At 38.2% G+C, this 10,334-nt stretch overlaps 1 non-coding gene across 1 annotated transcript; it reads right to left on the bottom strand.

Moving 5' to 3' along the window:
* Positions 1-3,117: 3,117 nt before the first annotated feature.
* Positions 3,118-3,224, bottom strand: LOC127133299 (small nucleolar RNA R71). Its single transcript, XR_007807284.1, has one exon. It is a non-coding gene; the product is annotated as a small nucleolar RNA R71 (small nucleolar RNA).
* Positions 3,225-10,334: the final 7,110 nt, after the last annotated feature.

Consider the following 10,334-nt stretch of genomic DNA (forward strand, 5'->3'; position numbering starts at 1 on the left):
TACAACAAGCTCTTCTTAACCTCTATATATCAAGAATGAGTCCTTAGTCCTTCTCAAATACTTAAGTCTATTCTTGAAAGCTACCCAATGAGCATCACAAGGATTAGATTGGTACCTACTCGTTGCACTTAAAGCATACGAGACATCTGGTCGAGTACATAACATGGCATACATGATAGATCCTATTGCAGATGCATATGGAATCTTATTCATGCGATCCCTTTCTTCCTTAATTGAAGGGGATTGTGTTTTTGATAGACACAAGCCATGTTGCATAAGCATGAATCTTTTCTTGTAATCATGCATATTAAAGCGTCTCAACACTTTGTCTATGTATGTACTCTGACGTAGGCCAAGAAGTTTTTATGATCTATCTCTATAGATCCTGATTCCTAATATATAGGCTTCTTCACCTAGGTCCTTCATAGAAAAGCATTTCCCCAACCAAGACTTTACTTGTTGCAGGGTAGGGACATCGTTTCCAATGAGTAATATGTCATCTACATATAATACCAGGAAAATGATCATGCTCCCACTAACCATCTTGTAGACACAAGGCTCATCTTCGTTCTTGATTAATCCATATTGTTTTACTGTTTAGTCAAAACGAAGATTCCAACTTTTGGAAGCTTGCTTCAATCCATAGATTGATCTTTGTAACTTACATGTCTTTTGGGCTTCTTCTGGTATGTTAAATCCTTCAGGCTGTGTCATGTACACATCCTCAAGAAGATTCCCATTAAGGAAATAAGTTTTGACATCCATCTTCCATATTTCGTAATCATGGTTCGCAGAGATAGCAAGTAAAATCTGAACAGATTTAAGCATTGCAACTGGTGAAAAAGTTTCATCATAGTCAACCCCATGAATTTGTTTATATCCTTTTGCAACCAGTCTTACCTTATAGTTATGTACCTTACCATCCATGTCAGTCTTCTTTTTGAAGACCCACTTGCATCCTATAGGGTTAACTCCTACAGGAGGCTCTACCAAGGTCCAAACTTAGTTTGTGCATGATCACACTGAATCACATCGCATTTTTGACTTAGATTTCACATGTTTATTAGGTCTTTATTATCATTTTTCTTGTGTTATGCTCTCTTTTATGTTGTTTTCAGATATTTAGCTCTTTCGGGACCTTTTTAGAAGAAACGAGGCAAAAAGACCAAAAATTAGGGTTTTTTGGCAAATATTGTACACATGGTGTTATGCATGGCGGCCGCTATAGGCGAAGTCATGACACATCAACCCTCAACCAGAAGGTAACCGCCACAATCCCATGAACTTTCCCATTCACACACATGGCGGGCGCCATGAAGAGGTGGCGGGCGCCACCTTTTCATTTCACGTTCCCACTAAGGAGAAGTTGAAGGGCATCATGGTCTTTACAAGCTGCTGAATTCCTCTATAAATAGGTCGTTCTAGTTCATTTCTAAATCATCCAACTTAGTTTACAACACTAAGACTATATTATCATCTGTAAAAAGCGGTAATCCATCACATCGAGGGGTTATCGCACAAAGGTTTATTTTCCTTGTACCAGATTTAAAGCCTCCGTTTGGAGCAGGTTCTAATTTAATCGCTTTTATTTATTTTACTTGTCATGCTTTACTTTATTTAATTTCTTGCTATGCTTTAATTTATTTAATTTCTTGCCATGCTTTACTTTATTTAATTCCTATCATTATCTTTGCTTTATTTAAATTTCTCGCCATTATCTTTATTGCTCGTTTTAATTATTTTACACGCTTTACTTGTTCTTTACGCCTTACATTCTAAAATAACTTTTCGTTATGATCATTATCTTCGTGTTTGTTTGGATTACCATGTCTAGCTAAATCTTTCAAAGGTTAGAATGTAAGGATCGCGGTTAAAGAGATTTTTCACATATTGAACATGTAGAAATGCTTTAAAGGCTATTTTGATTTTTAATTCGAGTTTTCTGAAACAATTTGGGTTAGTTTTAACTACTCAAGGAGTGCGAAAGCACCCTGGCTTAGTTAACTAGGAATTTTTATCACTTTAAGGAAAAGCAATTTTTGAAACTGTTTTCGGATGCGTTGATAGATTTAAAATCAGGAAACTCCTTGGGTAAACTTTCCAAATCAAAATCACTTTTCAACCAAGTTTACGAGTCTTATTTCTTAAAAATAAGTTTACTACTTTAGCGTTCTGAGCACCTTTTATAAGTGACAATGAAAGGCCTTAATTTAAGGGTAAACTCGGTTCTGAATACGCGAAAGCGACAGTTCCTGTTGAATGGATTCTTTTCAAGAGTAGAAAATATTACCCCATAAGTAGTTCTATTTAGACAATCGAAACATCGTTTAACTTACGTGAAATACATTCAAACCTGTCTTTATCTGCACTGTATTTGTTATTTCCTTTATTTACTGTTATTTTTCGACATTAATATCTCTTTTGTACCGCCTTAGATAAACATCATAACAATATTAATGGATAGATTGACGATTTGGTCTTTGTGGGATCGATATTCTTTTATATTACTCTGACGCGATTCGTACACTTGCGAATAAAGCGATCAAGTTTTTGGCGCCGTTACCGGGGACCAACTTCGTCAAATTTCGTACCCTGTTGTTACACCGTCTAGACTAAGGCATTATTAGCTAGTAAATGCGAAGAACCCGTAGTATCGGAAATTTAGTAGATCCTTTAGCGGAACCCGAACGTTAAACTCGTACACGCCTCTTACTCATCTGAATTAAGAAAGCTATGGCCGAGAATCGCGACCGAAGACCTCTTAAGGAATTTTCCCAACCCTCTGACGAGGAACCTAGTTCTAGTATAGTAAACCCCCTCATTCCTGCCAACAATTTCGAACTAAAACCATCTTTACTGCAATTAGTGCAACAGAACCAATTCGCGGGTCTCGCTACCTAGAACCCAAATCAACATTTAAAAGTCTTTATCCAACTGTCCGACACCTTTAAATCCAACGGTGCTTCACCTAATGCGATTTGCTTAAGATTATTTCCTTTCTCCCTCAGGGATAGAGCACGTTCATGGTTAGATTCACTTCCAGCTAATTCAATAACTACCTGGGAAGACCTTAGGAGAGTATTCCTTGCTAGATATTTTCCCCCCAGTAAGACTGTTGTTCTTCGAAACCAAATAACTAGATTTATGCAAAACCAAGGAGAATCACTTTTTGAAGCTTGGGAGAGATATAAAGAGCTGTAAAGAGTCTGCCCACACCATGGCCTAGAACAATGGCTGATCGTTCATACCTTCTACAATGGACTCTATTATAACACAAAGATGAGCATCGATGCTGCCGCTGGTGGCGCGCTGATGAACAAACCTTACCTTGAAGCTTGTGACCTAATTGAGGATATGGCCCAAAACCATTACCAATGGGGAACTGAACGAGAATCAATAGAGAAAAAGGAGACCTAAGGTGGAATACATGCGATAAGCTCTATGGACATGATGCAAGCAAAAATGGACGCCTTAGCCCTTAAGGTCGAACATATTTATACAAACTCTAACACCGCAGCGGTAGTCCACACAGAGTGTGAACTTTGTGGATCTAAAGGACACGAATCGGCGAAGTGTAACCTTTTGAACGACCTGAACACCGACCAAGTGAATTACGCCCAAGGTAACCCATTTTCAAACACTTACAACCCTGGATGGAGGAATCACCTGAATTTTTCCTATAAAAACTAGAACCCTATCCAAAATTATGCACCTCAAAGACCACAAGGTTATCAAGCCCCAAAACCAAATCAACCTATGCAAGTTATGCCTCAGAAGCCTAACCTTGAGAAGATCATGGAGAGCTTTATATCAGGCCTGACTCAGCAAAATAAAGAATTCCTAAACCAAAACATTCACGTAAACGAACTGATAACGCTATTAGGGACCAAGGTTGATCAGATATTTACTCACAACAAGATGCTTGAAACCCATATCTCACAGGTAGCACAAAACCATGCCCCACAAACTGCACCTGGAGGACAATTCCCTGGACAACCTCAACTCAACCCTCGAGGGCAAGCTAACGCTATCACATTACAAAGTGGGACCACTTACAAAGGGCCCCGTAACCCAACAATGAGCGAGTCCAAAGCTTCTACAGAAAATATACCTACCAACCAAGGAGAGGAACCGGTGGAACTCGAAAAACAAACCGACCAAGAAGGAGAAGCCAAGGATAAAACTTACAAACCACCACCCCCGTACAAACCACCAATCCCATATCCGCAAAGACTTAAACAAACCAAAATCAATAAACAATACCAAAAGTTTATAAAAGTAATAGAGAAGCTTCATGTAGAGATTCCTTTCACCGAAGCCATCACCCAAATTCCATCTTACACCAAATTTCTCAAAGACATCTTAACCAACAAGCGTAGGCTTGACGATCCAAACCCTTGGAATGCAACTTTATTTCCAAGAATAAACTTACAAAGAAGGAGAAAGACCCTGGTAGTTTTTCTATACCTTGCATTCTAGGGAGTCATGTGATTGATAAAGCTTTCCTAGACTTAGGCGCTAGTGTAAGTTTAATGCCCTTAGCTGTGTGTAAAAGGTTAAACTTAGGAGAATTGCAACCAACTAAGATGTCCCTCCAATTAGCCGATAGGTCTGTTAAGTACTCTGTAGGCATTTTAGAAGACATCCCAGTTAGGATCGGTCAACTTTATATCCTAACAGACTTTGTGGTCATGGATATCAAGGAAGACGACGATATCCCTATCCTTTTAGGTAGACCATTTTTATCAACAGTCGGAGCTATAATAGATGTTAAAAGAGGAAAATTAACTTTCGAAGTAGGGGATGAAAGGATAGAGTTTATTCTTTCAAAGCTCCTGATGGCACCAATCCTAGGAGATGCATGTTACGCGATCGATATCATAGATGAACGCATAAGGGAATTTGATCAAGAAGAACCTGTGATCGAACCATTTTCAAACCCGAATGAAAAGGATGGTGAGCTAAAGGAAACGGAACCTCACACTAACGAATGTTTGGCCCTTACTCCGGACCTCTCAACAAATTCTCAAGAACCAACTCAAGAACTTAAGGAATTGCCCAAGAACCTAAGATATGAGTTTTTGGATAACGAAATGAGCCGCCCAGTAATAGTTAGTGCCACCTTAAACCAATACGAGAAAAACCAACTCTTGAATGTTTTACGAAGATACCCATCTGCCTTAGGATACAACATCTCTAATTTAAAAGGTATAAGCCCATCCACGTGTATGCACAGGATCTCACTAGAGGAAGATTCAAAACCTTCCCGAGAACATTAGAGAAGAATCAACCTTGTAATGAACGAGGTGGTAAAGAAGGAAGTCCTTAAACTGCTAGAAGCTGGTATAATCTATCAGATCTCTGATAGTAAATGGGTAAGTCCTGTACATGTGGTACCCAAAAAGGGAGGCATCACAGTCGTGCAGAACGAGAAGGGCGAGCATGTAGCTAAACGTATAAAAGGAGGATGGCGTATGTGCATAGACTATAGGAAACTCAATAAGGCAACTAGGAAAGACCATTTCCCCCTTCCATTCATAGATCAAAGGCTTGAGCATCTGGCCACACAATCTTACTTTTGTTATCTGGATGGATATTCTGGATTTTTCCAAATACCCATACACCCCGAGGATCAAGAGAAAATAACCTTCACCTGTCCTTACGGAACATTTGCTTACAGACGAATGTCGTTTGGACTCTAATGCGCCAGCTACTTTCCAACGTTGTATGATGTCAATCTTCACAGATTATCTCGACGGAATTATGGAAGTATTTATGGACAATTTCTCGGTGTGTGGGTTCGACTTTGAGAATTGCCTCATTAATCTTAAGAAAATCCTAGAGAGATGCGTAGAAGTTAACCTTGTGTTAAACTGGGAGAAGTGCCACTTTATGGTTAAAGAAGGCATAGTGTTAGGACATATAATATCTGAAAGAGGAATTGAGGTCGACAAAGAAAAGATAGAAGTTATAGAAAACCTTAACCCTCCTAAGATAGTTAGAGAAGTCCGTAGTTTTCTTGGACACGCCGGTTTCCACCGACGCTTCATCAAAGATTTCTCTAAAATAACAAAACCCTTAACCGGCCTTCTGATGAAAGACGTTGAATTCATTTTCAATGAAAAATGTATCGAAGCCTTTAATCGTTTAAAACAAGCACTAATTTCAGCACCCATTCTACAAACTCCGGATTGGACTCAACCCTTTGAAATAATGTGTGATGCTAGCGATTTCGCTATAGGAGCTGTTTTAGGGAAAAGAAAAGATAAGAAATTACATGTAATATATTACGCTAGTAGAACCTGTAGAAGCAAGCTTCAATCCAAGAAGTATTTTGATGAAGACAACTTGCATCAATGCAAAAAGAGAAGAGCTTCAAAGTTATCTCAAGCATCAAGTATCCAAAGCCGCATATGCATTTTTTGATCAAGCTTCATTTTCAAGACAACCATTGGCAAGATTGTTGATTCACTTCTTAGGTATATCTAACTCACTCTTAGATTAGTATACAAGTGTTCAACAATTATGATTTGCATTTGCATCTTTTAAAATAACTTTTTGTTAACACCTTGAAATGCAAGACACATTTATTTTTAAGTATTTTTCTGCATTTCAACAGTGTTAACCGGTTAACCATATGGGTTAACCGGTTAACAGCCCCAATTTTCAAATTCTGTGTTAACGTTTGCATGCGTTAACCGGTTAACCCATATGGTTAGCCGGTTAACACTGTTCGTTACAGCAAAAATGGCTTTGAAAAATTATATCTTTTCATCAATGTTCACGAGGGAAATGATACCTCTTTGAAAAGGTATTTTTGGCAATATAAATTATTGAATTTTCAAAATGAATTTTCACCTCCAAGAATTTTCATACAAACTTCAAATAAATCACTCTCTCATATTTTTCCTAAAATAATTTTTGAAAGTGTTCTTAATAAAAAAATTTCATCTCATTCTTTTGTTGAACACTTGCATATTATCTTTTGAGTGACTTATTTATCTAAGGAGAAGATCAATCAAGAGAAGATTGATATCACTACATCTTTGTTAAAATTATTCATAGAATTATTTCTGTATTGACTTGTGATCCAGGATTGTTGGACACAAGGGTTGGTGTTGAAGAGGATTGTTCTTCATACACTTGTTTGTCTATAGGTTAGATAGTAGGCATCACCGGTTGTGTGAATAGGCTGTACCATTTCTAACTATAGTGAATTCTCTTTCATGTGAAAGGGGAGTGGATGTACCTTCGGATTGTGAAGGGAACCACTATAATTTCCGGTGTCGTTTACTTTCCGCATTTTTATTTTCCGCACTTAATCAAAAATAACCAAAAACCGGAATCTAGATCGAAGAATTTTTACCACCTAATTCACCCCCTCTTAGGCGCATTTACAACTTACATTTGGCATCAGAGCAAGTTATAGGTAACTTGTTCCTAGAGATCCAGCATGGCTTCCGCAAGCACAAATCCGGTCTTCAAAGATGGTGGAAGTAGCAACAAGCCCCCACTCTTCTCCGGAGAATATTTCGATTTCTGGAAAATAAGAATGAAGGCACATCTTGAGGCCCAAGGAGAAGGTATATGGGAAGCAGTTGAAGAAGGTCCACACAAACCGGTGAATGTGGTGAATGGAGTTGGTACCCCAAAGTTGAAAAACACTTATGACGAAGATGATAAGAAAAGGATTCTGAATGAGAAGAAGGCAATCAACATACTCCAAAGCGCTCTCAGTATGGACGAGTTCTTCCGTATATCTCAATGTAAATCGGCAAAGGAGATTTGGGACACCTTGGTTGAAACACATGAAGGAACCACCGAAGTGAAGAGATCGAGGCTAAACACCCTAAGCCAAGAATATGAGATGTTCCGCATGCAGCCCGGTGAATCTATAGTTGCCTTACAAAAGAGATTCGTTCATCTAACAAATCACTTGATCGCCCTGGGTAAAACTTTCACTAACGATGATCTCAACCTGAAAGTCCTAAGATCTTTGACAAGAGAATGGCAACCGAAAGTGACCGCTATTTCGGAAAAGAAGAGTCTCTCAACGATGACATCCGCGTCTCTATTTGGAAAACTTCAAGAACACGAATTGGAACTTGGAAGGCTCGAGAAGCACGAAAGTCAAGAAAAGAAGTCCAAGGGAATTGCCTTGAAGGTTGATTCAAAGAGAGACAAAGATGATGAGACATCCGAAGATGAGAACTTTATGCTTCTTGTAAAGAAGCTTGGTAAGTTTTTTAATAAAAATAAAAATTCCTCTTATCCTAAAAAGAATAACCATTTCAGGAAAAAGGAAGCATCCACATCAATGCAAGACGTTACATGTTATGAATGTGGACAGCAAGGTCACATAAAGCCGGACTGCCCAAAACTTGCAAAGAAAGGAGGATTCAAAGGCAAGAAGGAATTCAAAAACAAAAAGGCTTACGTCGCTTGGGACGATAATGAGATCAGTTCATCTTCGGAATCGGAAAGCGATGAATGTGCGAACATGGCTCTTATGGCTTCACATCACTCCGATGAAGAAATCGATGAGGTTAGTAGCAATTTTTCAGTTTATGACAATGACGCACAAGATGTTATAAATGAACTCTTAAAAGAATGCAAGACATTGTATAAAAGTATTTCATCCCAAAAGAAACAAATTTCATCCTTAGAAGAAAAAAATACTGCTTTGGAAAAATATATTGAAAGTGGAAAACAAAAGTTGATGGATGAAAAACAAAGTCTTGCATGTAAGAATTGTGAATCTTTATCTTTTCAAATTGTTCAACTTAAAAGAGTTTTAGAAAGATATGAAAAAGGTCAAATTGGGTTGGAAGAAATTCTTAAACACCAAAGGTATTCTAATGACAAAAGTGGATTAGGATATTCTAAGTTTTCTAAACCAAGCACAAATAAGACCATTTTCGTTAAAGCAAGTGAACAAGTTGCAAAAGAGAAAGTAAACAATTCTAAAATTATGCATCAAAGTCATAAAAAGAAAATGATTTCTAAGAAGAAGAATTATGTTCCTAGATATAGAAGTAATTTTCAACCAACTTGCTTTTATTGTGGAATCAAAGGGCACACACCTAATGCTTGTTATGTACGAAACTTTAGCGTTCCAACAGGGCATTATGTGTGGGTTAAAAAGGGTACTAACTACCAAGGACCCAAAGCAATTTGGGTACCTAACAAAACTTGATTTTGTTTTGTAGGTATGCTTGAAGACAACCTCTAATCAATGGTATCTTGATAGCGGTTGTTCAAAGCATATGACGGGCGACATCGACAAATTTTCACATCTATCGTTAAAGGCCAAAGGATATGTTACATACGGTGATGACACCAAAGGGAAGATCCTTGGAGTAGGAACCATTGGAACACCTCCCTCTACCATCATCGAAGATGTCCTTTATGTTGAAGGCCTAAAGCACAATTTACTCAGTATAAGTCAATTGTGTGACAAAGGGTTCCGAATCAATTTCACAAAAGATGAATGTGTGATAGAGCATGAAGTCACCCATGACATCTTGCTAAAAGGTAAAAGGGTTAATAATATTTTTATGACTTCTTTTGATGATTCTTCCTTGAAGGTAAAATGCCTAATGACAAACAACAACGAGGCTTGGCTATGGCATAAAAGATTCGCTCATATACACATGGAGCACATGAACAAATTAATTAAGCATGATCTTGTCGTTGGTCTTCCAAAGATTAAGTTCATCAAGGATAAGTTGTGTGACGCATGCCAAAAGGGAAAGCAAACCAAGACGACTTTCAAATCCAAGAATGTTGTGTCTTCGTCAAGGCCACTTCAACTCTTGCACATGGATCTCTTCGGTCCATCAAGAACGAAAAGTTTCGGAGGTAATGTTTACGGTTTGGTAATTGTTGATGATTTCTCTAGATATACGTGGACTTTGTTTCTTGCGCAGAAAAGCGATGCTTTCAAGGCTTTCAAAAAATATGCAAAACAAATTCAGAATGAGAAGTCTCTTTCAATAATCTCCATTAGAAGTGACCACGGGGGAGAATTTCAAAATACATTCTTTGAAGAATTCTGCGAAAAGCACGGAATTTCCCACAACTTCTCCGCTCCACGAACACCACAACAAAACGGTGTCGTAGAGAGAAAGAACAGATCCTTGGTGGAACTCGCAAGAACGATGCTCAGCGACTCCAACCTTCCTAAATATTTTTGGGCGGACGCAGTTAGCACAGCATGCTTTGTTAGCAACCGTGTCAACATTCGGCCGATTCTCAAAAAGACTCCGTATGAGCTTTTCAAAGGAAGGAAGCCCAATATATCTTTCTTTCACATCTTTGGGTGCAAATGTTTT

Source organism: Lathyrus oleraceus, chromosome 3, assembly GCF_024323335.1.
Source record: "Lathyrus oleraceus cultivar Zhongwan6 chromosome 3, CAAS_Psat_ZW6_1.0, whole genome shotgun sequence".
Taxonomy (NCBI): domain Eukaryota; kingdom Viridiplantae; phylum Streptophyta; class Magnoliopsida; order Fabales; family Fabaceae; genus Lathyrus; species Lathyrus oleraceus.